Here is a 25,679-nt window from a genome sequence, read left to right on the forward strand (position 1 = left end):
TCAAATTGAACAGCTGCTGTCAACGGCAATTCTAAGCTGAATGTGCCTGCTCTCGTCAGATTGCAGCAGCAATGCAGTTTAAGGCTTGGCAAGTACCAGCATGGGAGACTGGCTGGGAATCCCAAGTTCCGTTGACCTTTTTGAACCTGAAAATTGTGTTAGTTTCTCTATGAGATAGTAAAAGAAGGTTCAAATTGAACATTTGCTGTCAACGGCCATTCTAAGCTGAATGTGCCTGCTCTCGTCAGATCGCAGCAGCAATGCAGCTTAAGGCTTGGCAAGTACCAGCATGGGAAACTGGCTGGGAATCCCAAGTTCTGTTGACCTTTTTGAACCTGAAAATGTGTTAGTTTCTCTATGAGATAGTAAAAGAAGGTTCAAATTGAACAGCTGCTGTCAACGGCCATTCTAAGCTGAATGTGCCTGCTCTTGTCAGATCGCAGCAGCGATGCAGCTTAAGGCTTGGCAAGTACCAGCATGGGAGACTGGCTTGGAATCCCAAGTTCTAGTGACCTTTTTGAACCTGAAAATTGTGTTAGTTTCTCTATGAGATAGCAAAAGAAGGTTCAAATTGAACAGCTGCTGTCAACGGCCATTCTAAGCTGAATGTGCCTGCTCTTGTCAGATTGCAGCAGCAATGCAGCTTAAGGCTTGGCAAGTACCAGCATGGGAGACTGGCTTGGAATCCCAAGTTCTGGTGACCTTTTTGAACCTGAAAATTGTGTTAGTTTCTATATAAGATAGTAGAAGAAGGTTCAAATTGAACAACTGCTGTCAACGGCCATTCTAAGCTGAATGTGCCTGCTCTCGCCAGATCGCAGCAGCAATGCAGCATAAGGCTTGGCAAGTACCAGCATGGGAGACTGGCTGGGAATCCCAAGTTCCGTTGCCCTTTTTGAACCTGAAAATTGTGTTAGTTTCTCTATGAGATAGTAAAAGAAGGTTCAAATTGAACAGCTGCTGTCAACGGCCATTCTATGCTGAATGTGCGTGCTCTTGTCAGATCGCAGCAGCGATGCAGCTTAAGGCTTGGCAAGTACCAGCATGGGAGACTGGCTTGGAATCCCAAGTTCTGGTGACCTTTTTGAACCTGAAAATTGTGTTAGTTTCTCTATGAGATAGTAAAAGAAGGTTCAAATTGAACAGCTGCTGTCAACGGCCATTCTAAGCTGAATGTGCCTGCTCTTGTCAGATTGCAGCAGCAATGCAGCTTAAGGCTTGGCAAGTACCAGCATGGGAGACTGGCTTGGAATCCCAAGTTCTGGTGACCTTTTTGAACCTGAAAATTGTGTTAGTTTCTATATAAGATAGTAGAAGAAGGTTCAAATTGAACAACTGCTGTCAATGGCCATTCTAAGCTGAATGTGCCTGCTCTCGCCAGATCGCAGCAGCAATGCAGCTTAAGGCTTGGCAAGTACCAGCATGGGAGACTGGCTGGGAATCCCAAGTTCCGTTGCCCTTTTTGAACCTGAAAATTGTGTTAGTTTCTCTATGAGATAGTAAAAGAAGGTTCAAATTGAACAGCTGCTGTCAACGGCCATTCTAAGCTGAATGTGCGTGCTCTTGTCAGATCGCAGCAGCGATGCAGCTTAAGGCGTGGCAAGTTCCAGCATGGGAGACTGGCTGGGAATCCCAAGTTCTGTTGACGTTTTTGAACTTGAAAATTGTTTTGGTTTCTCTATGAGATAGTAAAAGAAGGTTCAATTTGAAATGCTGCTGTCAATGGCCATTCTAAGCTGAATGTGCCTGCTCTTGTCAGATCGCAGCAGCAATGCAGCTTAAGGCTTGGCAAGTACCAGCATGGGAGACTGGCTGGGAATCCCAAGTTCTGGTGCCTTTTTTGAACCTGAAAATTGTGTCAGTTTCTCTATGAGATAGTAAAAGAAGGTTCAAATTGAACAGCTGCTGTCAACGGCCATTCTAAGCTGAATGTGCCTGCTCTCGTCAGATCGCAGCAGCAATGCAGCTTAAGGCTTGGGAAGTACCAGCATGGGAGACTGGCTGGGAATCCCAAGTTCCGTTGACCTTTTTGAACCTGAAAATTGTGTTAGTTTCTCTATGAGATAGTAAAAGAAGGTTCAAATTGGACAGCTGCTGTCAACGGCCATTCAAAGCTGAATGTGCCTGCTCTCGTCAGATCGCAGCAGCAATGCAGCTTAAGGCTTGGCAAGTACCAGCATGGGAGACTGGCTGGGAATCCCAAGTTCTGTTGACCTTTTTGAACCTGAAAATGTGTTAGTTTCTCTATGAGATAGTAAAAGAAGGTTCAAATTGAACAGCTGCTGTCAACGGCCATTCTAAGCTGAATGTGCGTGCTCTTGTCAGATCGCAGCAGCGATGCAGCTTAAGGCTTGGCAAGTACCAGCATGGGAGACTGGCTGGGAATCCCAAGTTCCGTTGACCTTTTTGAACCTGAAAATTGTGTTAGTTTCTGTATGAGATAGTAAAAGAAGGTTCAAATTGAAAAGCTGCTGTCAACGGCAATTCTAAGCTGAATGTGCGTGCTCTTCTCAGATCGCAGCAGCGATGCAGCTTAAGGCTTGGCAAGTACCAGCATGGGAGACTGGCTGGGAATTCCAAGTTCTGGTGACCTTTTTGAACCTGAAAATTGTGTTAGTTTCTCTATGAGATAGTAGAAGAAGGTTCAAATTGAACAACTGCTGTCAACGGCCATTCTAAGCTGAATGTGTGTGCTCTTTTCAGATCGCAGCAGCGATGCAGCTTAAGGCTTGGCAAGTACCAGCATGGGAGACTGGCTGGGAATCCCAAGTTCTGTTGACCTTTTTGAACCTGAAAATTGTGTTAGTTTCTCTATGAGATAGTAAAAGAAGGTTCAAATTGAACAGCTGCTGTCAACGGCAATTCTAAGCTGAATGTGCCTGCTCTCGTCAGATTGCAGCAGCAATGCAGTTTAAGGCTTGGCAAGTACCAGCATGGGAGACTGGCTGGGAATCCCAAGTTCCGTTGACCTTTTTGAACCTGAAAATTGTGTTAGTTTCTCTATGAGATAGTAAAAGAAGGTTCAAATTGAACAGCTGCTGTCAACGGCCATTCTAAGCTGAATGTGCCTGCTCTCGTCAGATCGCAGCAGCAATGCAGCTTAAGGCTTGGCAAGTACCAGCATGGGAGACTGGCTGGGAATCCCAAGTTCTGTTGACCTTTTTGAACCTGAAAATGTGTTAGTTTCTCTATGAGATAGTAAAAGAAGGTTCAAATTGAACAGCTGCTGTCAACGGCCATTCTAAGCTGAATGTGCGTGCTCTTGTCAGATCGCAGCAGCGATGCAGCTTAAGGCTTGGCAAGTACCAGCATGGGAGACTGGCTTGGATTCCCAAGTTCTGGTGACCTTTTTGAACCTGAAAATTGTGTTAGTTTCTCTATGAGATAGCAAAAGAAGGTTCAAATTGAACAGCTGCTGTCAACGGCCATTCTAAGCTGAATGTGCCTGCTCTTGTCAGATTGCAGCAGCAATGCAGCTTAAGGCTTGGCAAGTACCAGCATGGGAGACTGGCTTGGAATCCCAAGTTCTGGTGGCCTTTTTGAACCTGAAAATTGTGTTAGTTTCTATATAAGATAGTAGAAGAAGGTTCAAATTGAACAACTGCTGTCAACGGCCATTCTAAGCTGAATGTGCCTGCTCTCGCCAGATCGCAGCAGCAATGCAGCATAAGGCTTGGCAAGTACCAGCATGGGAGACTGGCTGGGAATCCCAAGTTCCGTTGCCCTTTTTGAACCTGAAAATTGTGTTAGTTTCTCTATGAGATAGTAAAAGAAGGTTCAAATTGAACAGCTGCTGTCAACGGCCATTCTAAGCTGAATGTGCGTGCTCTTGTCAGATCGCAGCAGCGATGCAGCTTAAGGCTTGGCAAGTACCAGCATGGGAGACTGGCTTGGAATCCCAAGTTCTGGTGACCTTTTTGAACCTGAAAATTGTGTTAGTTTCTCTATGAGATAGCAAAAGAAGGTTCAAATTGAACAGCTGCTGTCAACGGCCATTCTAAGCTGAATGTGCCTGCTCTCGTCAGATTGCAGCAGCAATGCAGCTTAAGGCTTGGCAAGTACCAGCATGGGAGACTGGCTGGGAATCCCAAGTTCTGTTGACCTTTTTGAACCTGAAAATTGTGTTAGTTTCTCTATGAGATAGTAGAAGAAGGTTCAAATTGAACAACTGCTGTCAACGGCCATTCTAAGCTGAATGTGTGTGCTCTTTTCAGATCGCAGCAGCGATGCAGCTTAAGGCTTGGCAAGTACCAGCATGGGAGACTGGCTGGGAATCCCAAGTTCTGTTGACCTTTTTGAACCTGAAAATTGTGTTAGTTTCTCTATGAGATAGTAAAAAAAGGTTCAAATTGAACAGCTGCTGTCAACGGCAATTCTAAGCTGAATGTGCCTGCTCTCGTCAGATTGCAGCAGCAATGCAGCTTAGGGCTTGGCAAGTACCAGCATGGGAGACTGGCTGGGAATCCCAAGTTCCGTTGACAGTTTTGAACCTGAAAATTGTGTTAGTTTCTCTATGAGATAGTAAAAGAAGGTTCAAATTGAACAGCTGCTGTCAACGGCCATTTTAAGCTGAATGTGCCTGCTCTCGTCAGATCGCAGCAGCAATGCAGTTTAAGGCTTGGCAAGTACCAGCATGGGAGACTGGCTGGGAATCCCAAGTTCCGTTGACCTTTTTGAACCTGAAAATTGTGTTAGTTTCTCTATGAGATAGTAAAAGAAGGTTCAAATTGAACAGCTGCTGTCAACGGCCATTCTAAGCTGAATGTGCCTGCTCTCGTCAGATCGCAGCAGCAATGCAGCTTAAGGCTTGGCAAGTACCAGCATGGGAGACTGGCTGGGAATCCCAAGTTCTGTTGACCTTTTTGAACCTGAAAATGTGTTAGTTTCTCTATGAGATAGTAAAAGAAGGTTCAAATTGAACAGCTGCTGTCAACGGCCATTCTAAGCTGAATGTGCGTGCTCTTGTCAGATCGCAGCAGCGATGCAGCTTAAGGCTTGGCAAGTACCAGCATGGGAGACTGGCTTGGATTCCCAAGTTCTGGTGCCCTTTTTGAACCTGAAAATTGTGTTAGTTTCTCTATGAGATAGCAAAAGAAGGTTCAAATTGAACAGCTGCTGTCAACGGCCATTCTAAGCTGAATGTGCCTGCTCTTGTCAGATTGCAGCAGCAATGCAGCTTAAGGCTTGGCAAGTACCAGCATGGGAGACTGGCTTGGAATCCCAAGTTCTGGTGACCTTTTTGAACCTGAAAATTGTGTTAGTTTCTATATAAGATAGTAGAAGAAGGTTCAAATTGAACAACTGCTGTCAACGGCCGTTCTAAGCTGAATGTGCCTGCTCTCGCCAGATCGCAGCAGCAATGCAGCATAAGGCTTGGCAAGTACCAGCATGGGAGACTGGCTGGGAATCCCAAGTTCCGTTGCCCTTTTTGAACCTGAAAATTGTGTTAGTTTCTCTATGAGATAGTAAAAGAAGGTTCAAATTGAACAGCTGCTGTCAACGGCCATTCTATGCTGAATGTGCGTGCTCTTGTCAGATCGCAGCAGCGATGCAGCTTAAGGCTTGGCAAGTACCAGCATGGGAGACTGGCTTGGAATCCCAAGTTCTGGTGACCTTTTTGAACCTGAAAATTGTGTTAGTTTCTCTATGAGATAGTAAAAGAAGGTTCAAATTGAACAGCTGCTGTCAACGGCCATTCTAAGCTGAATGTGCCTGCTCTTGTCAGATTGCAGCAGCAATGCAGCTTAAGGCTTGGCAAGTACCAGCATGGGAGACTGGCTTGGAATCCCAAGTTCTGGTGACCTTTTTGAACCTGAAAATTGTGTTAGTTTCTATATAAGATAGTAGAAGAAGGTTCAAATTGAACAACTGCTGTCAATGGCCATTCTAAGCTGAATGTGCCTGCTCTCGCCAGATCGCAGCAGCAATGCAGCTTAAGGCTTGGCAAGTACCAGCATGGGAGACTGGCTGGGAATCCCAAGTTCCGTTGCCCTTTTTGAACCTGAAAATTGTGTTAGTTTCTCTATGAGATAGTAAAAGAAGGTTCAAATTGAACAGCTGCTGTCAACGGCCATTCTAAGCTGAATGTGCGTGCTCTTGTCAGATCGCAGCAGCGATGCAGCTTAAGGCGTGGCAAGTTCCAGCATGGGAGACTGGCTGGGAATCCCAAGTTCTGTTGACGTTTTTGAACTTGAAAATTGTTTTGGTTTCTCTATGAGATAGTAAAAGAAGGTTCAATTTGAAATGCTGCTGTCAATGGCCATTCTAAGCTGAATGTGCCTGCTCTTGTCAGATCGCAGCAGCAATGCAGCTTAAGGCTTGGCAAGTACCAGCATGGGAGACTGGCTGGGAATCCCAAGTTCTGGTGCCTTTTTTGAACCTGAAAATTGTGTCAGTTTCTCTATGAGATAGTAAAAGAAGGTTCAAATTGAACAGCTGCTGTCAACGGCCATTCTAAGCTGAATGTGCCTGCTCTCGTCAGATCGCAGCAGCAATGCAGCTTAAGGCTTGGGAAGTACCAGCATGGGAGACTGGCTGGGAATCCCAAGTTCCGTTGACCTTTTTGAACCTGAAAATTGTGTTAGTTTCTCTATGAGATAGTAAAAGAAGGTTCAAATTGGACAGCTGCTGTCAACGGCCATTCAAAGCTGAATGTGCCTGCTCTCGTCAGATCGCAGCAGCAATGCAGCTTAAGGCTTGGCAAGTACCAGCATGGGAGACTGGCTGGGAATCCCAAGTTCTGTTGACCTTTTTGAACCTGAAAATGTGTTAGTTTCTCTATGAGATAGTAAAAGAAGGTTCAAATTGAACAGCTGCTGTCAACGGCCATTCTAAGCTGAATGTGCGTGCTCTTGTCAGATCGCAGCAGCGATGCAGCTTAAGGCTTGGCAAGTACCAGCATGGGAGACTGGCTGGGAATCCCAAGTTCCGTTGACCTTTTTGAACCTGAAAATTGTGTTAGTTTCTGTATGAGATAGTAAAAGAAGGTTCAAATTGAAAAGCTGCTGTCAACGGCAATTCTAAGCTGAATGTGCGTGCTCTTCTCAGATCGCAGCAGCGATGCAGCTTAAGGCTTGGCAAGTACCAGCATGGGAGACTGGCTGGGAATTCCAAGTTCTGGTGACCTTTTTGAACCTGAAAATTGTGTTAGTTTCTCTATGAGATAGTAGAAGAAGGTTCAAATTGAACAACTGCTGTCAACGGCCATTCTAAGCTGAATGTGTGTGCTCTTTTCAGATCGCAGCAGCGATGCAGCTTAAGGCTTGGCAAGTACCAGCATGGGAGACTGGCTGGGAATCCCAAGTTCTGTTGACCTTTTTGAACCTGAAAATTGTGTTAGTTTCTCTATGAGATAGTAAAAGAAGGTTCAAATTGAACAGCTGCTGTCAACGGCAATTCTAAGCTGAATGTGCCTGCTCTCGTCAGATTGCAGCAGCAATGCAGTTTAAGGCTTGGCAAGTACCAGCATGGGAGACTGGCTGGGAATCCCAAGTTCCGTTGACCTTTTTGAACCTGAAAATTGTGTTAGTTTCTCTATGAGATAGTAAAAGAAGGTTCAAATTGAACAGCTGCTGTCAACGGCCATTCTAAGCTGAATGTGCCTGCTCTCGTCAGATCGCAGCAGCAATGCAGCTTAAGGCTTGGCAAGTACCAGCATGGGAGACTGGCTGGGAATCCCAAGTTCTGTTGACCTTTTTGAACCTGAAAATGTGTTAGTTTCTCTATGAGATAGTAAAAGAAGGTTCAAATTGAACAGCTGCTGTCAACGGCCATTCTAAGCTGAATGTGCGTGCTCTTGTCAGATCGCAGCAGCGATGCAGCTTAAGGCTTGGCAAGTACCAGCATGGGAGACTGGCTTGGATTCCCAAGTTCTGGTGACCTTTTTGAACCTGAAAATTGTGTTAGTTTCTCTATGAGATAGCAAAAGAAGGTTCAAATTGAACAGCTGCTGTCAACGGCCATTCTAAGCTGAATGTGCCTGCTCTTGTCAGATTGCAGCAGCAATGCAGCTTAAGGCTTGGCAAGTACCAGCATGGGAGACTGGCTTGGAATCCCAAGTTCTGGTGGCCTTTTTGAACCTGAAAATTGTGTTAGTTTCTATATAAGATAGTAGAAGAAGGTTCAAATTGAACAACTGCTGTCAACGGCCATTCTAAGCTGAATGTGCCTGCTCTCGCCAGATCGCAGCAGCAATGCAGCATAAGGCTTGGCAAGTACCAGCATGGGAGACTGGCTGGGAATCCCAAGTTCCGTTGCCCTTTTTGAACCTGAAAATTGTGTTAGTTTCTCTATGAGATAGTAAAAGAAGGTTCAAATTGAACAGCTGCTGTCAACGGCCATTCTAAGCTGAATGTGCGTGCTCTTGTCAGATCGCAGCAGCGATGCAGCTTAAGGCTTGGCAAGTACCAGCATGGGAGACTGGCTTGGAATCCCAAGTTCTGGTGACCTTTTTGAACCTGAAAATTGTGTTAGTTTCTCTATGAGATAGCAAAAGAAGGTTCAAATTGAACAGCTGCTGTCAACGGCCATTCTAAGCTGAATGTGCCTGCTCTCGTCAGATTGCAGCAGCAATGCAGCTTAAGGCTTGGCAAGTACCAGCATGGGAGACTGGCTGGGAATCCCAAGTTCTGTTGACCTTTTTGAACCTGAAAATTGTGTTAGTTTCTCTATGAGATAGTAGAAGAAGGTTCAAATTGAACAACTGCTGTCAACGGCCATTCTAAGCTGAATGTGTGTGCTCTTTTCAGATCGCAGCAGCGATGCAGCTTAAGGCTTGGCAAGTACCAGCATGGGAGACTGGCTGGGAATCCCAAGTTCTGTTGACCTTTTTGAACCTGAAAATTGTGTTAGTTTCTCTATGAGATAGTAAAAAAAGGTTCAAATTGAACAGCTGCTGTCAACGGCAATTCTAAGCTGAATGTGCCTGCTCTCGTCAGATTGCAGCAGCAATGCAGCTTAGGGCTTGGCAAGTACCAGCATGGGAGACTGGCTGGGAATCCCAAGTTCCGTTGACAGTTTTGAACCTGAAAATTGTGTTAGTTTCTCTATGAGATAGTAAAAGAAGGTTCAAATTGAACAGCTGCTGTCAACGGCCATTTTAAGCTGAATGTGCCTGCTCTCGTCAGATCGCAGCAGCAATGCAGTTTAAGGCTTGGCAAGTACCAGCATGGGAGACTGGCTGGGAATCCCAAGTTCCGTTGACCTTTTTGAACCTGAAAATTGTGTTAGTTTCTCTATGAGATAGTAAAAGAAGGTTCAAATTGAACAGCTGCTGTCAACGGCCATTCTAAGCTGAATGTGCCTGCTCTCGTCAGATCGCAGCAGCAATGCAGCTTAAGGCTTGGCAAGTACCAGCATGGGAGACTGGCTGGGAATCCCAAGTTCTGTTGACCTTTTTGAACCTGAAAATGTGTTAGTTTCTCTATGAGATAGTAAAAGAAGGTTCAAATTGAACAGCTGCTGTCAACGGCCATTCTAAGCTGAATGTGCGTGCTCTTGTCAGATCGCAGCAGCGATGCAGCTTAAGGCTTGGCAAGTACCAGCATGGGAGACTGGCTTGGATTCCCAAGTTCTGGTGCCCTTTTTGAACCTGAAAATTGTGTTAGTTTCTCTATGAGATAGCAAAAGAAGGTTCAAATTGAACAGCTGCTGTCAACGGCCATTCTAAGCTGAATGTGCCTGCTCTTGTCAGATTGCAGCAGCAATGCAGCTTAAGGCTTGGCAAGTACCAGCATGGGAGACTGGCTTGGAATCCCAAGTTCTGGTGACCTTTTTGAACCTGAAAATTGTGTTAGTTTCTATATAAGATAGTAGAAGAAGGTTCAAATTGAACAACTGCTGTCAACGGCCGTTCTAAGCTGAATGTGCCTGCTCTCGCCAGATCGCAGCAGCAATGCAGCATAAGGCTTGGCAAGTACCAGCATGGGAGACTGGCTGGGAATCCCAAGTTCCGTTGCCCTTTTTGAACCTGAAAATTGTGTTAGTTTCTCTATGAGATAGTAAAAGAAGGTTCAAATTGAACAGCTGCTGTCAACGGCCATTCTAAGCTGAATGTGCGTGCTCTTGTCAGATTGCAGCAGCAATGCAGCTTAAGGCTTGGCAAGTACCAGCATGGGAGACTGGCTTGGAATCCCAAGTTCTGGTGACCTTTTTGAACCTGAAAATTGTGTTAGTTTCTATATAAGATAGTAGAAGAAGGTTCAAATTGAACAACTGCTGTCAACGGCCGTTCTAAGCTGAATGTGCCTGCTCTCGCCAGATCGCAGCAGCAATGCAGCATAAGGCTTGGCAAGTACCAGCATGGGAGACTGGCTGGGAATCCCAAGTTCCGTTGCCCTTTTTGAACCTGAAAATTGTGTTAGTTTCTCTATGAGATAGTAAAAGAAGGTTCAAATTGAACAGCTGCTCTCAACGGCCATTCTAAGCTGAATGTGCGTGCTCTTGTCAGATCGCAGCAGCGATGCAGCTTAAGGCTTGGCAAGTACCAGCATGGGAGACTGGCTTGGAATCCCAAGTTCTGGTGACCTTTTTGAACCTGAAAATTGTGTTAGTTTCTCTATGAGATAGCAAAAGAAGGTTCAAATTGAACAGCTGCTGTCAACGGCCATTCTAAGCTGAATGTGTGTGCTCTTGTCAGATTGCAGCAGCAATGCAGCTTAAGGCTTGGCAAGTACCAGCATGGGAGACTGGCTTGGAATCCCAAGTTCTGGTGACCTTTTTGAACCTGAAAATTGTGTTAGTTTCTATATAAGATAGTAGAAGAAGGTTCAAATTGAACAACTGCTGTCAATGGCCATTCTAAGCTGAATGTGCCTGCTCTCGCCAGATCGCAGCAGCAATGCAGCTTAAGGCTTGGCAAGTACCAGCATGGGAGACTGGCTGGGAATCCCAAGTTCCGTTGCCCTTTTTGAACCTGAAAATTGTGTTAGTTTCTCTATGAGATAGTAAAAGAAGGTTCAAATTGAACAGCTGCTGTCAACGGCCATTCTAAGCTGAATGTGCGTGCTCTTGTCAGATCGCAGCAGCGATGCAGCTTAAGGCTTGGCAAGTACCAGCATGGGAGACTGGCTTGGAATCCCAAGTTCTGGTGACCTTTTTGAACCTGAAAATTGTGTTAGTTTCTCTATGAGATAGCAAAAGAAGGTTCAAATTGAACAGCTGCTGTCAACGGCCATTCTAAGCTGAATGTGCCTGCTCTTGTCAGATTGCAGCAGCAATGCAGCTTAAGGCTTGGCAAGTACCAGCATGGGAGACTGGCTTGGAATCCCAAGTTCTGGTAACCTTTTTGAACCTGAAAATTGTGTTAGTTTCTATATAAGATAGTAGAAGAAGGTTCAAATTGAACAACTGCTGTCAATGGCCATTCTAAGCTGAATGTGCCTGCTCTCGCCAGATCGCAGCAGCAATGCAGCTTAAGGCTTGGCAAGTACCAGCATGGGAGACTGGCTGGGAATCCCAAGTTCTGTTGACCTTTTTGAACTTGAAAATTGTTTTAGTTTCTCTATGAGATAGTAAAAGAAGGTTCAATTTGAACAGCTGCTGTCAACGGCCATTTTAAGCTGAATGTGCCTGCTCTCGCCAGATCGCAGCAGCAATGCAGCTTAAGGCTTGGCAAGTACCAGCATGGGAGACTGGCTGGGAATCCCAAGTTCCGTTGCCCTTTTTGAACCTGAAAATTGTGTTAGTTTCTCTATGAGATAGTAAAAGAAGGTTCAAATTGAACAGCTGCTGTCAACAGCCATTCTAAGCTGAATGTGCGTGCTCTTGTCAGATCGCAGCAGCGATGCAGCTTAAGGCTTGGCAAGTACCAGCATGGGAGACTGGCTTGGAATCCCAAGTTCTGGTGACCTTTTTGAACCTGAAAATTGTGTTAGTTTCTCTATGAGATAGCAAAAGAAGGTTCAAATTGAACAGCTGCTGTCAACGGCCATTCTAAGCTGAATGTGCCTGCTCTTGTCAGATTGCAGCAGCAATGCAGCTTAAGGCTTGGCAAGTACCAGCATGGGAGACTGGCTTGGAATCCCAAGTTCTGGTGACCTTTTTGAACCTGAAAATTGTGTTAGTTTCTATATAAGATAGTAGAAGAAGGTTCAAATTGAACAACTGCTGTCAATGGCCATTCTAAGCTGAATGTGCCTGCTCTCGCCAGATCGCAGCAGCAATGCAGCTTAAGGCTTGGCAAGTACCAGCATGGGAGACTGGCTGGGAATCCCAAGTTCCGTTGCCCTTTTTGAACCTGAAAATTGTGTTAGTTTCTCTATGAGATAGTAAAAGAAGGTTCAAATTGAACAGCTGCTGTCAACGGCCATTCTAAGCTGAATGTGCGTGCTCTTGTCAGATCGCAGCAGCGATGCAGCTTAAGGCGTGGCAAGTTCCAGCATGGGAGACTGGCTGGGAATCCCAAGTTCTGTTGACGTTTTTGAACTTGAAAATTGTTTTGGTTTCTCTATGAGATAGTAAAAGAAGGTTCAATTTGAAATGCTGCTGTCAATGGCCATTCTAAGCTGAATGTGCCTGCTCTTGTCAGATCGCAGCAGCAATGCAGCTTAAGGCTTGGCAAGTACCAGCATGGGAGACTGGCTGGGAATCCCAAGTTCTGGTGACTTTTTTGAACCTGAAAATTGTGTTAGTTTCTCTATGAGATAGTAAAAGAAGGTTCAAATTGAACAGCTGCTGTCAACGGCCATTCTAAGCTGAATGTGCCTGCTCTCGTCAGATCGCAGCAGCAATGCAGCTTAAGGCTTGGGAAGTACCAGCATGGGAGACTGGCTGGGAATCCCAAGTTCCGTTGACCTTTTTGAACCTGAAAATTGTGTTAGTTTCTCTATGAGATAGTAAAAGAAGGTTCAAATTGAACAGCTGCTGTCAACGGCCATTCTAAGCTGAATGTGCCTGCTCTCGTCAGATCGCAGCAGCAATGCAGTTTAAGGCTTGGCAAGTACCAGCATGGGAGACTGGCTGGGAATCCCAAGTTCTGTTGACCTTTTTGAACCTGAAAATTGTGTTAGTTTCTCTATGAGATAGTAAAAGAAGGTTCAAATTGAACAGCTGCTGTCAACGGCCATTCTAAGCTGAATGTGCCTGCTCTCGTCAGATCGCAGCAGCAATGCAGCTTAAGGCTTGGCAAGTACCAGCATGGGAGACTGGCTGGGAATCCCAAGTTCTGTTGACCCTTTTGAACCTGAAAATGTGTTAGTTTCTCTATGAGATAGTAAAAGAAGGTTCAAATTGAACAGCTGCTGTCAACGGCCATTCTAAGCTGAATGTGCGTGCTCTTGTCAGATCGCAGCAGCGAAGCAGCTTAAGGCTTGGCAAGTACCAGCATGGGAGACTGGCTTGGAATCCCAAGTTCTGGTGACCTTTTTGAACCTGAAAATTGTGTTAGTTTCTCTATGAGATAGCAAAAGAAGGTTCAAATTGAACAGCTGCTGTCAACGGCCATTCTAAGCTGAATGTGCCTGCTCTTGTCAGATTGCTGCAGCAATGCAGCTTAAGGCTTGGCAAGTACCAGCATGGGAGACTGGCTTGGAATCCCAAGTTCTGGTGACCTTTTTGAACCTGAAAATTGTGTTAGTTTCTATATAAGATAGTAGAAGAAGATTCAAATTGAACCACTGCTGTCAACGGCCATTCTAAGCTGCATGTGCCTGCTCTCGCCAGATCGCAGCAGCAATGCAGCATAAGGCTTGGCAAGTACCAGCATGGGAGACTGGCTTGGAATCCCAAGTTCCGTTGCCCTTTTTGAACCTGAAAATTGTGTTAGTTTCTCTATGAGATAGTAAAAGAAGGTTCAAATTGAACAGCTGCTGTCAACGGCCATTCTAAGCTGAATGTGCGTGCTCTTGTCAGATCGCAGCAGCGATGCAGCTTAAGGCTTGGCAAGTACCAGCATGGGAGACTGGCTTGGAATCCCAAGTTCTGGTGACCTTTTTGAACCTGAAAATTGTGTGAGTTTCTCTATGAGATAGCAAAAGAAGGTTCAAATTGAACAGCTGCTGTCAACGGCCATTCTAAGCTGAATGTGCCTGCTCTTGTCAGATTGCAGCAGCAATGCAGCTTAAGGCTTGGCAAGTACCAGCATGGGAGACTGGCTTGGAATCCCAAGTTCTGGTGACCTTTTTGAACCTGAAAATTGTGTTAGTTTCTATATAAGATAGTAGAAGAAGGTTCAAATTGAACAACTGCTGTCAATGGCCATTCTAAGCTGAATGTGCCTGCTCTCGCCAGATCGCAGCAGCAATGCAGCTTAAGGCTTGGCAAGTACCAGCATGGGAGACTGGCTGGGAATCCCAAGTTCCGTTGCCCTTTTTGAACCTGAAAATTGTGTTAGTTTCTCTATGAGATAGTAAAAGAAGGTTCAAATTGAACAGCTGCTGTCAACAGCCATTCTAAGCTGAATGTGCGTGCTCTTGTCAGATCGCAGCAGTGATGCAGCTTAAGGCTTGGCAAGTACCAGCATGGGAGACTGGCTTGGAATCCCAAGTTCTGGTGACCTTTTTGAACCTGAAAATTGTGTTAGTTTCTCTATGAGATAGCAAAAGAAGGTTCAAATTGAACAGCTGCTGTCAACGGCCATTCTAAGCTGAATGTGCCTGCTCTTGTCAGATTGCAGCAGCAATGCAGCTTAAGGCTTGGCAAGTACCAGCATGGGAGACTGGCTTGGAATCCCAAGTTCTGGTGACCTTTTTGAACCTGAAAATTGTGTTAGTTTCTATATAAGATAGTAGAAGAAGGTTCAAATTGAACAACTGCTGTCAATGGCCATTCTAAGCTGAATGTGCCTGCTCTCGCCAGATCGCAGCAGCAATGCAGCTTAAGGCTTGGCAAGTACCAGCATGGGAGACTGGCTGGGAATCCCAAGTTCCGTTGCCCTTTTTGAACCTGAAAATTGTGTTAGTTTCTCTATGAGATAGTAAAAGAAGGTTCAAATTGAACAGCTGCTGTCAACGGCCATTCTAAGCTGAATGTGTGTGCTCTTGTCAGATTGCAGCAGCAATGCAGCTTAAGGCTTGGCAAGTACCAGCATGGGAGACTGGCTTGGAATCCCAAGTTCTGGTGACCTTTTTGAACCTGAAAATTGTGTTAGTTTCTATATAAGATAGTAGAAGAAGGTTCAAATTGAACAACTGCTATCAATGGCCATTCTAAGCTGAATGTGCCTGCTCTCGCCAGATCGCAGCAGCAATGCAGCTTAAGGCTTGACAAGTACCAGCATGGGAGACTGGCTGGGAATCCCAAGTTCCGTTGCCCTTTTTGAACCTGAAAATTGTGTTAGTTTCTCTATGAGATAGTAAAAGAAGGTTCAAATTGAACAGCTGCTGTCAACGGCCATTCTAAGCTGAATGTGCGTGCTCTTGTCAGATCGCAGCAGCGATGCAGCTTAAGGCTTGGCAAGTACCAGCATGGGAGACTGGCTTGGAATCCCAAGTTCTGGTGACCTTTTTGAACCTGAAAATTGTGTTAGTTTCTCTATGAGATAGCAAAAGAAGGTTCAAATTGAACAGCTGCTGTCAACGGCCATTCTAAGCTGAATGTGCCTGCTCTCGTCAGATTGCAGCAGCAATGCAGCTTAAGGCTTGGCAAGTACCAGCATGGGAGACTGGCTGGGAATCCCAAGTTCTGTTGACCATTTTGAACCTGAAAATTGTGTTAGTTTCTCTATGAGATAGTAGAAGAAGGTTCAAATTGAACAACTGCTGTCAACGGCCATTCTAAGCTGAATGTGTGTGCTCTTTTCAGATCGCAGCAGCGATGCAGCTTAAGGCTTGGCAAGTACCAGCATGGGAGACTGGCTGGGAATCCCAAGTTCTGTTGACCTTTTTGAACCTGAAAATTGTGTTAGTTTCTCTATGAGATAGTAAAAAAAGGTTCAAATTGAACAGCTGCTGTCAACGGCAATTCTAAGCTGAATGTGCGTGCTCTCGTCAGATTGCAGCAGCAATGCAGCTTAAGGCTTGGCAAGTACCAGCATGGGAGACTGGCTGGGAATCCCAAGTTCCGTTGACCGTTTTGAACCTGAAAATTGTGTTAGTTTCTCTATGAGATAGTAAAAGAAGGTTCAAATTGAACAGCTGCTGTCAACGGCTATTTTAAGCTGAATGTGCCTGCTCTCGCCAGATCGCAGCAGCAATGCAGCTTAAGGCTTGGCAAGTACCAGCATGGGAGACTGGCTGGGAATCCCAAGTTCCGTTGCCCTTTTTGAACCTGAAAATTGTGTTAGTTTCTCTATGAGATAGTAAAAGAAGGTTCAAATTGAACAGCTGCTGTCAACAGCCATTCTAAGCTGAATGTGCGTGCTCTTGTCAGATCGCAGCAGCGATGCAGCTTAAGGCTTGGCAAGTACCAGCATGGGAGACTGGCTTGGAATCCCAAGTTCTGGTGACCTTTTTGAACCTGAAAATTGTGTTAGTTTCTCTATGAGATAGCAAAAGAAGGTTCAAATTGAACAGCTGCTGTCAACGGCCATTCTAAGCTGAATGTGCCTGCTCTTGTCAGATTGCAGCAGCAATGCAGCTTAAGGCTTGGCAAGTACCAGCATGGGAGACTGGCTTGGAATCCCAAGTTCTGGTGACCTTTTTGAACCTGAAAATTGTGTTAGTTTCTATATAAGATAGTAGAAGAAGGTTCAAATTGAACAACTGCTGTCAATGGCCATTCTAAGCTGAATGTGCCTGCTCTCGCCAGATCGCAGCAGCAATGCAGTTTAAGGCTTGGCAAGTACCAGCATGGGAGACTGGCTGGGAATCCCAAGTTCCGTTGCCCTTTTTGAACCTGAAAATTGTGTTAGTTTCTCTATGAGATAGTAAAAGAAGGTTCAAATTGAACAGCTGCTGTCAACGGCCATTCTAAGCTGAATGTGCGTGCTCTTGTCAGATCGCAGCAGCGATGCAGCTTAAGGCGTGGCAAGTTCCAGCATGGGAGACTGGCTGGGAATCCCAAGTTCTGTTGACGTTTTTGAACTTGAAAATTGTTTTGGTTTCTCTATGAGATAGTAAAAGAAGGTTCAATTTGAAATGCTGCTGTCAATGGCCATTCTAAGCTGAATGTGCCTGCTCTTGTCAGATCGCAGCAGCAATGCAGCTTAAGGCTTGGCAAGTACCAGCATGGGAGACTGGCTGGGAATCCCAAGTTCTGGTGACTTTTTTGAACCTGAAAATTGTGTTAGTTTCTCTATGAGATAGTAAAAGAAGGTTCAAATTGAACAGCTGCTGTCAACGGCCATTCTAAGCTGAATGTGCCTGCTCTCGTCAGATCGCAGCAGCAATGCAGCTTAAGGCTTGGGAAGTACCAGCATGGGAGACTGGCTGGGAATCCCAAGTTCCGTTGACCTTCTTGAACCTGAAAATTGTGTTAGTTTCTCTATGAGATAGTAAAAGAAGGTTCAAATTGAACAGCTGCTGTCAACGGCCATTCTAATCTGAATGTGCCTGCTCTCGTCAGATCGCAGCAGCAATGCAGCTTAAGGCTTGACAAGTACCAGCATGGGAGACTGGCTGGGAATCCCAAGTTCTGTTGACCTTTTTGAACCTGAAAATTGTGTTAGTTTCTGTATGAGATAGTAGAAGAAGGTTCAAATTGAACAACTGCTGTCAACGGCCATTCTAAGCTGAATGTGTGTGCTCTTTTCAGATCGCAGCAGCGATGCAGCTTAAGGCTTGGCACGTACCAGCATGGGAGACTGGCTGGGAATCCCAAGTTCTGTTGACCTTTTTGAACCTGAAAATTGTGTTAGTTTCTCTATGAGATAGTAAAAGAAGGTTCAAATTGAACAGCTGCTGTCAACGGCAATTCTAAGCTGAATGTGCCTGCTCTCGTCAGATTGCAGCAGCAATGCAGCTTAAGGCTTGGCAAGTACCAGCATGGGAGACTGGCTGGGAATTCCAAGTTCCGTTGACCTTTTTGAACCTCAAAATGTGTTAGTTTCTCTATGAGATAGTAAAAGAAGGTTCAAATTGAACAGCTGCTGTCAACGGCCATTCTAAGCTGAATGTGCCTGCTCTCGTCAGATCGCAGCAGCAATGCAGTTTAAGGCTTGGCAAGTACCAGCATGGGAGACTGGCTGGGAATCCCAAGTTCCGTTGACCTTTTTGAACCTGAAAATTGTGTTAGTTTCTCTATGAGATAGTAAAAGAAGGTTCAAATTGAACAGCTGCTGTCAACGGCCATTCTAAGCTGAATGTGCCTGCTCTCGTCAGATCGCAGCAGCAATGCAGCTTAAGGCTTGGCAAGTACCAGCATGGGAGACTGGCTTGGAATCCCAAGTTCTGTTGACCTTTTTGAACCTGAAAATGTGTTAGTTTCTCTATGAGATAGTAAAAGAAGGTTCAAATTGAACAGCTGCTGTCAACGGCCATTCTAAGCTGAATGTGTGTGCTCTTGTCAGATCGCAGCAGTGATGCAGCTTAAGGCTTGGCAAGTACCAGCATGGGAGACTGGCTTGGAATCCCAAGTTCTGGTGACCTTTTTGAACCTGAAAATTGTGTTAGTTTCTCTATGAGATAGCAAAAGAAGGTTCAAATTGAACAGCTGCTGTCAACGGCCATTCTAAGCTGAATGTGCCTGCTCTTGTCAGATTGCAGCAGCAATGCAGCTTAAGGCTTGGCAAGTACCAGCATGGGAGACTGGCTTGGAATCCCAAGTTCTGGTGACCTTTTTGAACCTGAAAATTGTGTTAGTTTCTATATAAGATAGTAGAAGAAGGTTCAAATTGAACAACTGCTGTCAATGGCCATTCTAAGCTGAATGTGCCTGCTCTCGCCAGATCGCAGCAGCAATGCAGCTTAAGGCTTGGCAAGTACCAGCATGGGAGACTGGCTGGGAATCCCAAGTTCCGTTGCCCTTTTTGAACCTGAAAATTGTGTTAGTTTCTCTATGAGATAGTAAAAGAAGGTTCAAATTGAACAGCTGCTGTCAACGGCCATTCTAAGCTGAATGTGCGTGCTCTTGTCAGATCGCAGCAGCGATGCAGCTTAAGGCGTGGCAAGTTCCAGCATGGGAGACTGGCTGGGAATCCCAAGTTCTGTTGACGTTTTTGAACTTGAAAATTGTTTTGGTTTCTCTATGAGATAGTAAAAGAAGGTTCAATTTGAAATGCTGCTGTCAATGGCCATTCTAAGCTGAATGTGCCTGCTCTTGTCAGATCGCAGCAGCAATGCAGCTTAAGGCTTGGCAAGTACCAGCATGGGAGACTGGCTGGGAATCCCAAGTTCTGGTGACTTTTTTGAACCTGAAAATTGTGTTAGTTTCTCTATGAGATAGTAAAAGAAGGTTCAAATTGAACAGCTGCTGTCAATGGCCATTCTAAGCTGAATGTGCCTGCTCTCGTCAGATCGCAGCAGCAATGCAGCTTAAGGCTTGGCAAGTACCAGCATGGGAGACTGGCTGGGAATCCCAAGTTCTGTTGACCTTTATGAACCTGAAAATGTGTTAGTTTCTCTATGAGATAGTAAAAGAAGGTTCAAATTGAACAGCTGCTGTCAACGGCCATTCTAAGCTGAATGTGCGTGCTCTTGTCAGATCGCAGCAGCGATGCAGCTTAAGGCTTGGCAAGTACCAGCATGGGAGACTGGCTGGGAATCCCAAGTTCCGTTGACCTTTTTGAACCTGAAAATTGTGTTAGTTTCTGTATGAGATAGTAAAAGAAGGTTCAAATTGAAAAGCTGCTGTCAACGGCAATTCTAAGCTGAATGTGCGTGCTCTTCTCAGATCGCAGCAGCGATGCAGCTTAAGGCTTGGCAAGTACCAGCATGGGAGACTGGCTGGGAATTCCAAGTTCTGGTGACCTTTTTGAACCTGAAAATTGTGTTAGTTTCTCTATGAGATAGTAGAAGAAGGTTCAAATTGAACAACTGCTGTCAACGGCCATTCTAAGCTGAATGTGTGTGCTCTTTTCAGATCGCAGCAGCGATGCAGCTTAAGGATTGGCAAGTACCAGCATGGGAGACTGGCTGGGAATCCCAAGTTCTGTTGACCTTTTTGAACCTGAAAATTGTGTTAGTTTCTCTATGAGATAGTAAAAGAAGGTTCAAATTGAACAGCTGCTGTCAACGGCCATTCTAAGCTGAATGTGCCTGCTCTCGTCAGATCGCAGCAGCAATGCAGCTTAAGGCTTGGCAAGTACCAGCATGGGAGACTGGCTGGGAATCCCAAGTTCTGTTGACCTTTTTGAACCTGAAAATGTGTTAGTTTCTCTATGAGATAGTAAAAGAAGGTTCAAATTGAACAGCTGCTGTCAACGGCCATTCTAAGCTGAATGTGCGTGCTCTTGTCAGATCGCAGCAGCGATGCAGCTTAAGGCTTGGCAAGTACCAGCATGGGAGACTGGCTTGGATTCCCAAGTTCTGGTGACCTTTTTGAACCTGAAAATTGTGTTAGTTTCTCTATGAGATAGCAAAAGAAGGTTCAAATTGAACAGCTGCTGTCAACGGCCATTCTAAGCTGAATGTGCCTGCTCTTGTCAGATTGCAGCAGCAATGCAGCTTAAGGCTTGGCAAGTACCAGCATGGGAGACTGGCTTGGAATCCCAAGTTCTGGTGATCTTTTTGAACCTGAAAATTGTGTTAGTTTCTATATAAGATAGTAGAAGAAGGTTCAAATTGAACAACTGCTGTCAACGGCCATTCTAAGCTGAATGTGCCTGCTCTCGCCAGATCGCAGCAGCAATGCAGCATAAGGCTTGGCAAGTACCAGCATGGGAGACTGGCTGGGAATCCCAAGTTCCGTTGCCCTTTTTGAACCTGAAAATTGTGTTAGTTTCTCTATAAGATAGTAAAAGAAGGTTCAAATTGAACAGCTGCTGTCAACGGCCATTCTAAGCTGAATGTGCGTGCTCTTGTCAGATCGCAGCAGCGATGCAGCTTAAGGCTTGGCAAGTACCAGCATGGGAGACTGGCTTGGAATCCCAAGTTCTGGTGACCTTTTTGAACCTGAAAATTGTGTTAGTTTCTCTATGAGATAGCAAAAGAAGGTTCAAATTGAACAGCTGCTGTCAACGGCCATTCTAAGCTGAATGTGCCTGCTCTTGTCAGATTGCAGCAGCAATGCAGCTTAAGGCTTGGCAAGTACCAGCATGGGAGACTGGCTTGGAATCCCAAGTTCTGGTGACCTTTTTGAACCTGAAAATTGTGTTAGTTTCTATATAAGATAGTAGAAGAAGGTTCAAATTGAACAACTGCTGTCAATGGCCATTCTAAGCTGAATGTGCCTGCTCTCGCCAGATCGCAGCAGCAATGCAGCTTAAGGCTTGGCAAGTACCAGCATGGGAGACTGGCTGGGAATCCCAAGTTCCGTTGCCCTTTTTGAACCTGAAAATTGTGTTAGTTTCTCTATGAGATAGTAAAAGAAGGTTCAAATTGAACAGCTGCTGTCAACGGCCATTCTAAGCTGAATGTGCGTGCTCTTGTCAGATCGCAGCAGCGCTGCAGTTTAAGGCTTGGCAAGTACCAGCATGGGAGACTGGCTTAGAATCCCAAGTTCTGGTGACCTTTTTGAACCTGAAAATTGTGTTAGTTTCTCTATGAGATAGCAAAAGAAGGTTCAAATTGAACAGCTGCTGTCAACGGCCATTCTAAGCTGAATGTGCCTGCTCTTGTCAGATTGCAGCAGCAATGCAGCTTAAGGCTTGGCAAGTACCAGCATGGGAGACTGGCTTGGAATCCCAAGTTCTGGTGACCTTTTTGAACCTGAAAATTGTGTTAGTTTCTATATAAGATAGTAGAAGAAGGTTCAAATTGAACAACTGCTGTCAACGGCCATTCTAAGCTGAATGTGCCTGCTCTCGCCAGATCGCAGCAGCAATGCAGCATAAGGCTTGGCAAGTACCAGCATGGGAGACTGGCTGGGAATCCCAAGTTCCGTTGCCCTTTTTGAACCTGAAAATTGTGTTAGTTTCTCTATGAGATAGTAAAAGAAGGTTCAAATTGAACAGCTGCTGTCAACGGCCATTCTAAGCTGAATGTGCGTGCTCTTGTCAGATCGCAGCAGCGATGCAGCTTAAGGCTTGGCAAGTACCAGCATGGGAGACTGGCTTGGAATCCCAAGTTCTGGTGACCTTTTTGAACCTGAAAATTGTGTTAGTTTCTCTATGAGATAGCAAAAGAAGGTTCAAATTGAACAGCTGCTGTCAACGGCCATTCTAAGCTGAATGTGCCTGCTCTCGTCAGATTGCAGCAGCAATGCAGCTTAAGGCTTGGCAAGTACCAGCATGGGAGACTGGCTGGGAATCCCAAGTTCTGTTGACCTTTTTGAACCTGAAAATTGTGTTAGTTTCTCTATGAGATAGTAGAAGAAGGTTCAAATTGAACAGCTGCTGTCAACGGCCATTCTAAGCTGAATGTGTGTGCTCTTTTCAGATCGCAGCAGCGATGCAGCTTAAGGCTTGGCAAGTACCAGCATGGGAGACTGGCTGGGAATCCCAAGTTCTGTTGACCTTTTTGAACCTGAAAATTGTGTTAGTTTCTCTATGAGATAGTAAAAAAAGGTTCAAATTGAACAGCTGCTGTCAACGGCAATTCTAAGCTGAATGTGCCTGCTGTCGTCAGATTGAAGCAGCAATGCAGCTTAAGGCTTGGCAAGTACCAGCATGGGAGACTGGCTGGGAATCCCAAGTTCCGTTGACCTTTTTGAACCTGAAAATTGTGTTAGTTTCTCTATGAGATAGTAAAAGAAGGTTCAAATTGAACAGCTGCTGTCAACGGCCATTCTAAGCTGAATGTGCGTGCTCTTGTCAGATCGCAGCAGCGATGCAGCTTAAGGCTTGGCAAGTACCAGCATGGGAGACTGGCTTGGATTCCCAAGTTCTGGTGACCTTTTTGAACCTGAAAATTGTGTTAGTTTCTCTATGAGATAGCAAAAGAAGGTTCAAATTGAACAGCTGCTGTCAACGGCCATTCTAAGCTGAATGTGCCTGCTCTTGTCAGATTGCAGCAGCAATGCAGCTTAAGGCTTGGCAAGTACCAGCATGGGAGACTGGCTTGGAATCCCAAGTTCTGGTGACCTTTTTGAACCTGAAAATTGTGTTAGTTTCTATATAAGATAGTAGAAGAAGGTTCAAATTGAACAACTGCTGTCAATGGCCATTCTAAGCTGAATGTGCCTGCTCTCGCCAGATCGCAGCAGCAATGCAGCTTAAGGCTTGGCAAGTACCAGCATGGGAGACTGGCTGGGAATCCCAAGTTCCGTTGCCCTTTTTGAACCTGAAAATTGTGTTAGTTTCTCTATGAGATAGTAAAAGAAGGTTCAAATTGAACAGCTGCTGTCAACGGCCATTCTAAGCTGAATGTGCGTGCTCTTGTCAGATCGCAGCAGCGATGCAGCTTAAGGCTTGGCAAGTACCAGCATGGGAGACTGGCTTGGAATCCCAAGTTCTGGTGACCTTTTTGAACCTGAAAATTGTGTTAGTTTCTCTATGAGATAGCAAAAGAAGGTTCAAATTGAACAGCTGCTGTCAACGGCCATTCTAAGCTGAATGTGCCTGCTCTCGTCAGATTGCAGCAGCAATGCAGCTTAAGGCTTGGCAAGTACCAGCATGGGAGACTGGCTGGGAATCCCAAGTTCTGTTGACCATTTTGAACCTGAAAATTGTGTTAGTTTGTCTATGAGATAGTAGAAGAAGGTTCAAATTGAACAACTGCTGTCAACGGCCATTCTAAGCTGAATGTGTGTGCTCTTTTCAGATCGCAGCAGCAATGCAGCTTAAGGCTTGGCAAGTACCAGCATGGGAGACTGGCTGGGAATCCCAAGTTCTGTTGACCTTTTTGAACCTGAAAATTGTGTTAGTTTCTCTATGAGATAGTAAAAAAAGGTTCAAATTGAACAGCTGCTGTCAACGGCAATTCTAAGCTGAATGTGCCTGCTCTCGTCAGATTGCAGCAGCAATGCAGCTTAAGGCTTGGCAAGTACCAGCATGGGAGACTGGCTGGGAATCCCAAGTTCCGTTGACCGTTTTGAACCTGAAAATTGTGTTAGTTTCTCTATGAGATAGTAAAAGAAGGTTCAAATTGAACAGCTGCTGTCAACGGCCATTTTAAGCTGAATGTGCCTGCTCTCGTCAGATTGCAGCAGCAATGCAGTTTAAGGCTTGGCAAGTACCAGCATGGGAGACTGGCTGGGAATCCCAAGTTCCGTTGACCTTTTTGAACCTGAAAATTGTGTTAGTTTCTCTATGAGATAGTAAAAGAAGGTTCAAATTGAACAGCTGCTGTCAACGGCCATTCTAAGCTGAATGTGCCTGCTCTCGTCAGATCGCAGCAGCAATGCAGCTTAAGGCTTGGCAAGTACCAGCATGGGAGACTGGCTGGGAATCCCAAGTTCTGTTGACCTTTTTGAACCTGAAAATGTGTTAGTTTCTCTATGAGATAGTAAAAGAAGGTTCAAATTGAACAGCTGCTGTCAACGGCCATTCTAAGCTGAATGTGCGTGCTCTTGTCAGATCGCAGCAGCGATGCAGCTTAAGGCTTGGCAAGTACCAGCATGGGAGACTGGCTTGGAATCCCAAGTTCTGGTGACCTTTTTGAACCTGAAAATTGTGTTAGTTTCTCTATGAGATAGTAAAAGAAGGTTCAAATTGAACAGCTGCTGTCAACGGCCATTCTAAGCTGAATGTGCCTGCTCTTGTCAGATCGCAGCAGCAATGCAGTTTAAGGCTTGGCAAGTACCAGCATGGGAGACTGGCTGGGAATCCCAAGTTCCGTTGACCTTTTTGAACCTGAAAATTGTGTTAGTTTCTCTATGAGATAGTAAAAGAAGGTTCAAATTGAACAGCTGCTGTCAACGGCCATTCTAAGCTGAATGTGCCTGCTCTCGTCAGATCGCAGCAGCAATGCAGCTTAAGGCTTGGCAAGTACCAGCATGGGAGACTGGCTGGGAATCCCAAGTTCTGTTGACCTTTTTGAACCTGAAAATGTGTTAGTTTCTCTATGAGATAGTAAAAGAAGGTTCAAATTGAACAGCTGCTGTCAACGGCCATTCTAAGCTGAATGTGCGTGCTCTTGTCAGATCGCAGCAGCGATGCAGCTTAAGGCTTGGCAAGTACCAGCATGGGAGACTGCCTTGGAATCCCAAGTTCTGGTGACCTTTTTGAACCTGAAAATTGTGTTAGTTTCTCTATGAGATAGCAAAAGAAGGTTCAAATTGAACAGCTGCTGTCAACGGCCATTCTAAGCTGAATGTGCCTGCTCTTGTCAGATTGCAGCAGTAATGCAGCTTAAGGCTTGGCAAGTACCAGCATGGGAGACTGGCTTGGAATCCCAAGTTCTGGTGACCTTTTTGAACCTGAAAATTGTGTTAGTTTCTATATAAGATAGTAGAAGAAGGTTCAAATTGAACAACTGCTGTCAACGGCCATTCTGAGCTGAATGTGCCTGCTCTCGCCAGATCGCAGCAGCATAAGGCTTGGCAAGTACCAGCATGGGAGACTGGCTGGGAATCCCAAGTTCCGTTGACCTTTTTGAACCTGAAAATTGTGTTAGTTTCTTTATGAGATAGTAAAAGAAGGTTCAAATTGAACAGCTGCTGTCAACGGCCATTCTAAGCTGAATGTGCCTGCTCTTGTCAGATTGCAGCAGCAATGCAGCTTAAGGCTTGGCAAGTACCAGCATGGGAGACTGGCTTGGAATCCCAAGTTCTGGTGACCATTTTGAACCTGAAAATTGTGTTAGTTTCTATATAAGATAGTAGAAGAA

General features: G+C 45.2%; 47 pseudogenes; all 47 read left to right on the plus strand.

The window, feature by feature from the left end:
* Positions 1–18: 18 nt before the first annotated feature.
* On the plus strand, positions 19–137 carry LOC140096460 (5S ribosomal RNA; annotated as a pseudogene).
* Positions 138–207: 70 nt separating this feature from the next.
* Positions 208–326, plus strand: LOC140084867 (5S ribosomal RNA; annotated as a pseudogene).
* A 1,581-nt stretch (positions 327–1,907) lies between these two features.
* Positions 1,908–2,026, plus strand: LOC140083718 (5S ribosomal RNA; annotated as a pseudogene).
* A 70-nt stretch (positions 2,027–2,096) lies between these two features.
* On the plus strand, positions 2,097–2,215 carry LOC140091346 (5S ribosomal RNA; annotated as a pseudogene).
* A 69-nt stretch (positions 2,216–2,284) lies between these two features.
* On the plus strand, positions 2,285–2,403 carry LOC140095910 (5S ribosomal RNA; annotated as a pseudogene).
* Positions 2,404–2,851: 448 nt separating this feature from the next.
* On the plus strand, positions 2,852–2,970 carry LOC140096461 (5S ribosomal RNA; annotated as a pseudogene).
* A 70-nt stretch (positions 2,971–3,040) lies between these two features.
* Positions 3,041–3,159, plus strand: LOC140079194 (5S ribosomal RNA; annotated as a pseudogene).
* Positions 3,160–3,984: 825 nt separating this feature from the next.
* LOC140089588 (5S ribosomal RNA) lies at positions 3,985–4,103 on the plus strand (annotated as a pseudogene).
* Positions 4,104–4,551: 448 nt separating this feature from the next.
* LOC140091114 (5S ribosomal RNA) lies at positions 4,552–4,670 on the plus strand (annotated as a pseudogene).
* A 70-nt stretch (positions 4,671–4,740) lies between these two features.
* Positions 4,741–4,859, plus strand: LOC140079195 (5S ribosomal RNA; annotated as a pseudogene).
* Positions 4,860–5,873: 1,014 nt separating this feature from the next.
* LOC140096917 (5S ribosomal RNA) lies at positions 5,874–5,992 on the plus strand (annotated as a pseudogene).
* Positions 5,993–6,440: 448 nt separating this feature from the next.
* Positions 6,441–6,559, plus strand: LOC140083833 (5S ribosomal RNA; annotated as a pseudogene).
* A 70-nt stretch (positions 6,560–6,629) lies between these two features.
* Positions 6,630–6,748, plus strand: LOC140091347 (5S ribosomal RNA; annotated as a pseudogene).
* A 69-nt stretch (positions 6,749–6,817) lies between these two features.
* LOC140095911 (5S ribosomal RNA) lies at positions 6,818–6,936 on the plus strand (annotated as a pseudogene).
* A 448-nt stretch (positions 6,937–7,384) lies between these two features.
* LOC140096462 (5S ribosomal RNA) lies at positions 7,385–7,503 on the plus strand (annotated as a pseudogene).
* Positions 7,504–7,573: 70 nt separating this feature from the next.
* On the plus strand, positions 7,574–7,692 carry LOC140079196 (5S ribosomal RNA; annotated as a pseudogene).
* Positions 7,693–8,517: 825 nt separating this feature from the next.
* On the plus strand, positions 8,518–8,636 carry LOC140089589 (5S ribosomal RNA; annotated as a pseudogene).
* A 448-nt stretch (positions 8,637–9,084) lies between these two features.
* LOC140091116 (5S ribosomal RNA) lies at positions 9,085–9,203 on the plus strand (annotated as a pseudogene).
* Positions 9,204–9,273: 70 nt separating this feature from the next.
* Positions 9,274–9,392, plus strand: LOC140079197 (5S ribosomal RNA; annotated as a pseudogene).
* A 1,392-nt stretch (positions 9,393–10,784) lies between these two features.
* On the plus strand, positions 10,785–10,903 carry LOC140096919 (5S ribosomal RNA; annotated as a pseudogene).
* A 448-nt stretch (positions 10,904–11,351) lies between these two features.
* On the plus strand, positions 11,352–11,470 carry LOC140094064 (5S ribosomal RNA; annotated as a pseudogene).
* A 70-nt stretch (positions 11,471–11,540) lies between these two features.
* On the plus strand, positions 11,541–11,659 carry LOC140098692 (5S ribosomal RNA; annotated as a pseudogene).
* A 448-nt stretch (positions 11,660–12,107) lies between these two features.
* Positions 12,108–12,226, plus strand: LOC140096920 (5S ribosomal RNA; annotated as a pseudogene).
* Positions 12,227–12,674: 448 nt separating this feature from the next.
* LOC140083950 (5S ribosomal RNA) lies at positions 12,675–12,793 on the plus strand (annotated as a pseudogene).
* Positions 12,794–12,863: 70 nt separating this feature from the next.
* On the plus strand, positions 12,864–12,982 carry LOC140084803 (5S ribosomal RNA; annotated as a pseudogene).
* A 70-nt stretch (positions 12,983–13,052) lies between these two features.
* Positions 13,053–13,171, plus strand: LOC140079198 (5S ribosomal RNA; annotated as a pseudogene).
* Positions 13,172–14,185: 1,014 nt separating this feature from the next.
* LOC140096921 (5S ribosomal RNA) lies at positions 14,186–14,304 on the plus strand (annotated as a pseudogene).
* A 448-nt stretch (positions 14,305–14,752) lies between these two features.
* Positions 14,753–14,871, plus strand: LOC140096922 (5S ribosomal RNA; annotated as a pseudogene).
* A 637-nt stretch (positions 14,872–15,508) lies between these two features.
* LOC140089590 (5S ribosomal RNA) lies at positions 15,509–15,627 on the plus strand (annotated as a pseudogene).
* Positions 15,628–17,209: 1,582 nt separating this feature from the next.
* Positions 17,210–17,328, plus strand: LOC140084067 (5S ribosomal RNA; annotated as a pseudogene).
* A 70-nt stretch (positions 17,329–17,398) lies between these two features.
* LOC140091370 (5S ribosomal RNA) lies at positions 17,399–17,517 on the plus strand (annotated as a pseudogene).
* A 259-nt stretch (positions 17,518–17,776) lies between these two features.
* LOC140092139 (5S ribosomal RNA) lies at positions 17,777–17,895 on the plus strand (annotated as a pseudogene).
* Positions 17,896–17,964: 69 nt separating this feature from the next.
* LOC140083240 (5S ribosomal RNA) lies at positions 17,965–18,083 on the plus strand (annotated as a pseudogene).
* A 70-nt stretch (positions 18,084–18,153) lies between these two features.
* On the plus strand, positions 18,154–18,272 carry LOC140087403 (5S ribosomal RNA; annotated as a pseudogene).
* A 447-nt stretch (positions 18,273–18,719) lies between these two features.
* Positions 18,720–18,838, plus strand: LOC140096924 (5S ribosomal RNA; annotated as a pseudogene).
* Positions 18,839–19,286: 448 nt separating this feature from the next.
* LOC140083714 (5S ribosomal RNA) lies at positions 19,287–19,405 on the plus strand (annotated as a pseudogene).
* A 69-nt stretch (positions 19,406–19,474) lies between these two features.
* On the plus strand, positions 19,475–19,593 carry LOC140095912 (5S ribosomal RNA; annotated as a pseudogene).
* Positions 19,594–20,041: 448 nt separating this feature from the next.
* On the plus strand, positions 20,042–20,160 carry LOC140079199 (5S ribosomal RNA; annotated as a pseudogene).
* A 1,014-nt stretch (positions 20,161–21,174) lies between these two features.
* LOC140096925 (5S ribosomal RNA) lies at positions 21,175–21,293 on the plus strand (annotated as a pseudogene).
* An 826-nt stretch (positions 21,294–22,119) lies between these two features.
* Positions 22,120–22,238, plus strand: LOC140089591 (5S ribosomal RNA; annotated as a pseudogene).
* Positions 22,239–23,064: 826 nt separating this feature from the next.
* On the plus strand, positions 23,065–23,183 carry LOC140096926 (5S ribosomal RNA; annotated as a pseudogene).
* Positions 23,184–23,442: 259 nt separating this feature from the next.
* On the plus strand, positions 23,443–23,561 carry LOC140089592 (5S ribosomal RNA; annotated as a pseudogene).
* Positions 23,562–23,820: 259 nt separating this feature from the next.
* Positions 23,821–23,939, plus strand: LOC140093601 (5S ribosomal RNA; annotated as a pseudogene).
* Positions 23,940–24,009: 70 nt separating this feature from the next.
* Positions 24,010–24,128, plus strand: LOC140097620 (5S ribosomal RNA; annotated as a pseudogene).
* A 70-nt stretch (positions 24,129–24,198) lies between these two features.
* LOC140079200 (5S ribosomal RNA) lies at positions 24,199–24,317 on the plus strand (annotated as a pseudogene).
* Positions 24,318–24,575: 258 nt separating this feature from the next.
* On the plus strand, positions 24,576–24,694 carry LOC140093724 (5S ribosomal RNA; annotated as a pseudogene).
* Positions 24,695–24,764: 70 nt separating this feature from the next.
* LOC140079202 (5S ribosomal RNA) lies at positions 24,765–24,883 on the plus strand (annotated as a pseudogene).
* The last annotated feature ends 796 nt before the right edge of the window (positions 24,884–25,679 follow it).

This window comes from Engystomops pustulosus, chromosome 9 (genome assembly GCF_040894005.1).
Source record: "Engystomops pustulosus chromosome 9, aEngPut4.maternal, whole genome shotgun sequence".
NCBI lineage: Eukaryota > Metazoa > Chordata > Amphibia > Anura > Leptodactylidae > Engystomops > Engystomops pustulosus.